Raw genomic sequence first — 5,526 nt, forward strand, 5'->3', positions numbered from 1 at the left:
AACACTGAGAAAATAAAATATAAAACCACCCTGCCCTGGCCAGGTCGCTAAGTTGGTTACAGCGTTGCCCCTATATGCCAAGGTTTTGGGTTTGATCCCCAGTCAGGGCACATGCAGGAAGGGACTAATGAACACACAACTAAGTAGAACAACAAATGAATGCTTCCCTTTCTCTGTGTGTCTCTTTAAAATTAATAAAAAAATAATAAGTAAATAAAGTAAAATTCTATTCCACAAGTATGCTGACATTAATGTGAAAAGGTAAAATAGTAAAAATAAATATGTTCATTGCAGCAGTGTTTATCAAAACAAAAGCTAGCAACAACCTTGATGTTCATCACCCACTTTGATGGTCAACAGCAAAAGATTAAATAAATCATCTTGTGCCTGACCAGGCGGTGGCGCAGTGGAAAGAGCGTCGGACTGGGATGCAGAGGACCCAGGTTTGAGACCCCGAGGTCGCCAGCTTGAGTGTGGGCTCATCTGGTTTGAGCAAAAGCCCACCAGCTTGGCCCCAAGGTCGCTGGCTCCAACAAGGGGTTACTCGGTCTGCTGAAGGCCTGCGGTCAAGGCACATATGAGAAGGAAATCAGGCCTGACCTGTGGTGGCGCAGTGGATAAAGCGTCGACCTGGAAATGCTGAGGTTGCCGGTTCAAAACCCTGGGCTTGCCTGGTCAAGGCACATATGGGAGTTGATGCTTCCAGCTCCTCCCCCCGTCTCTCTCTCTTCTCTCTCTCTCTGTCTCTCTCTCTCCTCTCTAAAATGAATAAATTAAAAAAAAAAATTAGAAGGCAATCAATGAACAACTAAGGTTTCGCAATGAAAAACTGATGATTGATGCGTCTCATTTCTCTCTGTTCCTGTCTATCCCTCTCTCTGACTCACTCTCTGCCTCTGTAAAAAAATTAAAAAAAAAATCATCATGTGATATTACAGTGGAAACATTTTTCAGTAATTATAGCATATAAAGCGTATCATAGGCCCTGGCCCGTTGGCTCAGCGGTAGAGCGTCGGCCTGGCGTGCGGGGGACCCGGGTTCAATTCCTGGCCAGGGCACATAGGAGAAGCACCCATTTGCTTCTCCACCCCCCCTCCTTCCTCTCTGTCTCTCCCCCTCCCGCAGCCAAGGCTCCATTGGAGCAAAGATGGCCCGGGCGCTGGGGATGGCTCCTTGGCCTCTGCCCCAGGTGCTAGAGTGGCTCTGGTCTCGGCAGAGCATCGCCCCCTGGTGGGCGTGCCGGGTGGATCCCGGTCAGGCGCATGCCGGAGTCTGTCTGACTGTCTCTCCCGGTTTCCAGCTTAAAGAAAAAAAAAAAAAAAGAGTATCATATACACAAAAATACCCAAAAGTTATTGAATAACAAAGCAAGTTTTAGGATCATTTTTTTGTGTGTGAATCTCTCTCTCTCTCTCTCTCTCTCTCTCTCCATATATATATATATATATATACACACACACACACACACACACATATGGATACATATATACACACATGGATAATCATAACTAAGTATATATGCACAGAAAATTTCTGGAAAGACACAGATGAAACTGGTAGCAGTTACTTTGGGGAAGGACACTAAGGGGTAAAAACGAGTCAAAAATCTTTATTTTTTGGTCCTGGCCAGGTAGCTGAATTGGTTAGAGCATCATCCCAATACACCAAAGTTTCAAGTTTGAGAGCACATACAAGAATCAACCAATGAGCCTGACCAGGCGGTGGCTCAGTGGATGGAGCTTCGGACTGGGACGCGGAGGACCCAGGTTCGAGACCCGGAGGTCGCCAGCTTGAGCGTGGGCTCATCCGGTTTGAGCAAAAGCTCACCAGCTTGGACCCAAGGTCACTGGCTCGAGCAAGGGGTTGCTCAGTCTGCTGAAGGCCCGCGGTCAAGGCACATATGAGAAAGCAATCAGTGAACAACTAAGGTGTCGCAATGTGCAATGAAAAACTAATGATTGATGCTTCTCATCTCTCCGTTCCTGTCTGTCTGTCCCTGTCTATCCTTCTCTCTGACTCTCTTTCTGTCTCTGTAAAAAAAAAAAAAAGAATCAACCAATGAGTGCATGAATAAGTGGAACAACAAATCGATGTTTCTCTAAAATCAATAAATACATTTTTTAAAAACTTACTTTTCATCTTATACCTTTGTATACAGATTGAATTGTTTTAATGTGAGCATGTTATATTTGTGATTTTTTAAAACTAGCCAATAATAATGTATTTAAGCTATATATACTTCTAATATATGTTCATTAAAGAAAAATACAATGTTCAGTAAGTAAACACTAAATCTATTAAAAAAATACAGTATTGATGAAAGAAAATATAATGCCTATACCATCCAAAGACAATTGCTGCTAACATTTTGGTTTACTTCCTTCTAGTTTTATTTCTAAATACATATATATTTAAATTTTTATTGATTGCTTCTAGAGAGGAGGGAGCCAGAGAGAAAGGGAGGGGGGAGGAGAGGGAAGCATCAATTCATAGTTGCTTCTCATATCGTCTGTGCCTCCACTGTGCAAGCCTGAGATCTCGAACCGACAATCAGCATTCCTGGTTGACGCTTTATCCACTGCACCACCACAGGTCAGGCTATTTCTAACTATATATATATATATTTTTTTTTTTTTTTTAAATTTTTTTCTACTTCTAAAAAATGGAACGCTTCATGAATTTGCGTGTCATCCTTGCACAGGGGCCATGCTAATCTTCTCTGTATCGTTCCAATTTTAGTATATGTGCTGCCGAAGCGAGCACTATTTCTAAATATATTTTTAACTTAGAAATATACTAACAAAAAATATACACAAATGTTATACTTGTAGAAAAGTTAGAAAATAAATACCACTCAAACCCTACGATTCAGATATAAACACTTTACATTTTAGCATATAAACTTTGCTTCTCTGCAGTGTTTTCTTGGGGGAGTTGGGTTTTTTTTACACCATTCTTTCTATATATGTAAATATATTTTTTCTTTTTATTCATTTGCTTATTTTCTTACGCCTTTCCCTGTTATTATAAATGACTTGCAAATAAACTAAAAAACCTCCACTCAAACATTCCCCCCCCTTTTTTTTTTCAGAGACAGAAAGAGAGTCAGAGAGGGGGATAGATAGGGACAGACAGACAGAAACGAAGAGAGATGAGACACATCAATCATCAGTTTTTCATTGCAACACCTTAGTAGTTCATTGATTGCTTTCTCATATGTGCCTTGACCATGGGCCCTCAGCAGACCAAGTAACCCCTTGCTCGAGCCAGCGACCTTGGGTTCAAGCTGGTGAGCTATGCTCAAACCGGATAAGCCCACGCTCAAGCTGGCGACCTCGGGGTCTTGAACCTGGGTCTTCCGTATCCCCAATCCGACGCTCTATCCACTGCACACCACCTGGCCAGGCAAACATTCCCCTCTTAATGACTGCTAAGCCATTTCCAAGCTTTTGTGATTACAAACAACTCAGATGAATACTTTATACTTATATCTTTTTCTCTGTATCAGACACTGTCCTCCTATCTCAGCTGTGGTGTTATTAAGGCTAAAGGGTATACCTATTTTTAAGACTTTTAAAAAGCATTGTCAAGTCATTTCTCAAGTGTTGGCCCTCTTTATATCCCTAACCGCAGTCTGTAAGATGTCCTGTCCATTTCATTCTGTGTGCTGGACACAGGCATTCTGGAGAAGGAGAAAAGATGCGAAGGGAGGGTTCAGCTTAGCCAGACTGGGTAGGAACACCTGGAAATTTTGAATATATACCTCTGCCCATCTGCTGTCAGCTCTCCCCTTTCTTTCTCTTTTCTAACATTGCAGTAACACCAATAATCGCTGAGCTTTTACTTGGTACTTTGCACTTTCCAGACATGATCTCATTTACATCTTAAAAGAGCCCTGTGAAGTGGCTGGTCTTATCATCCCCATTTTACAGATGAGAATATTGAGTCTTAGAGAAGTAAGTGTCTTTTCTGGTAAGTGGCGCAGCTGAGATACGAACCAGGCAATCTGATTCCCTTTGCATGAATGTATGGACTGGTTGAGCTCTCATTCTCCAGAGAGAAAATTTAAGGCAGAAAAGGGATGTGACTTACCCACAGTCAGAGAAAAAGCCTAGCCCAGACTGCTGGAATCGTTCCCATTGTGCTGCATTGTCTGGTCCCAGGCTGCTAATCCAGGGAGTTGGGACTGTAGGAGCTCCAAAATTCTTTGCCTTAGAAAGCCTTCCTGTAGGGCTTTGGGTTCCAAGACTCAGAGTCTCTCAGAAGAACCACAGCTCAGCTGTGCGTCTCCCCTCCAGGGCTGGGTGCTGCCTGTCCGGCATTAAAAAAAAAGGAAATAGCAGTTAAGCACTCACATGCCCAGACAGGGAGGAAATCGGGCAGCCCCAGTACATGTTCAGCCATGGCTACTCCATGGTTCGGAGTATGAAGCATTAAGATGAACAGAAACACAGTGAGAGTAGAGAAGAAAAATGCCCAAAGTACGATAACATTGTGGGGGAAGGCTGTACAAAGAGGCGGTGGAGGAGATGGTGCCTGGAAGACCCGAACTGGAAGTCAGCTGGTCCCCAGAGGTGAAGGAGGAACAAATGCCCTAGCCTGAGTTTCCACTTCAAAGAATTGTAGGGTGTCTGGTCTACAAGTTCCAGACCCTGCATTTTACAGGTGTGGTGGCTGGAGAGGCCTCAGAGAGAGAGAGAGAGAGAGAGAGAGAGAGAGAATGGCTATCCCCAGGCCACTAAACTAGCAGGCTTGGGATTCTACCCTTGCTTCTGAGGTCTCCTTCTGTTACATTGTCCCATCATCTCTTGGCTGAAGGTGAGAGCCAAAAGGTGAAAATCTAGGTCTGTCTTCCTTGCTTGGAGCTGGGCCATGTTCCCTGTTTGTGTGGATACAGCCAAGGATAGGAGGTAACTATAGTAGTAGGATGGAAAATTTCAAGAAGGCTAGGAACAAGGAATCCATCTGTCCGTCCGTCCATCCATCCATCCATCCATCCATCCATCCATCCATCCATCCATCCATATAGCCATCAATTTGTCCATTCATTTGCTAATCTTTCTCTCCATCTACCTATCTACCCATCTACATCCTTCTGTCTATCCATGTATATCCATTATCTACATTAACACTAACCACTAACCACTAACCACAGGAACATGCTGGTTAAGACTGAGTCTGGCCCTGGCCGGTTGGCTCAGCGGTAGAGCGTCGGCCTAGCGTGCGGAGGACCCGGGTTCGATTCCCGGCCAGGGCACACAGGAGAAGCGCCCATTTGCTTCTCCACCCCTCCGCCGCGCTTTCCTCTCTGTCTCTCTCTTCCCCTCCCGCAGCCAAGGCTCCATTGGAGCAAAGATGGCCCGGGCGCTGGGGATGGCTCTGTGGCCTCTGCCCCAGGCGCTAGAGTGGCTCTGGTCGCAACATGGCGACACCCAGGATGAGCAGAGCATCGCCCCCTGGTGGGCAGAGCATTGCCCCTGGTGGGCGTGCCGGGTGGATCCCGGTCGGGCGCATGCGGGAGTCTGT

At 44.9% G+C, this 5,526-nt stretch overlaps 1 non-coding gene across 1 annotated transcript; it reads right to left on the reverse strand.

The window, feature by feature from the left end:
* Window positions 1-2,656: 2,656 nt before the first annotated feature.
* On the reverse strand, window positions 2,657-2,763 carry LOC136327856 (U6 spliceosomal RNA). The gene has a single exon (XR_010729917.1). It is a non-coding gene; the product is annotated as a U6 spliceosomal RNA (small nuclear RNA).
* Window positions 2,764-5,526: the final 2,763 nt, after the last annotated feature.

This window comes from Saccopteryx bilineata, chromosome 2 (assembly GCF_036850765.1).
Source record: "Saccopteryx bilineata isolate mSacBil1 chromosome 2, mSacBil1_pri_phased_curated, whole genome shotgun sequence".
NCBI classification, from domain to species: Eukaryota; Metazoa; Chordata; class Mammalia; order Chiroptera; family Emballonuridae; genus Saccopteryx; species Saccopteryx bilineata.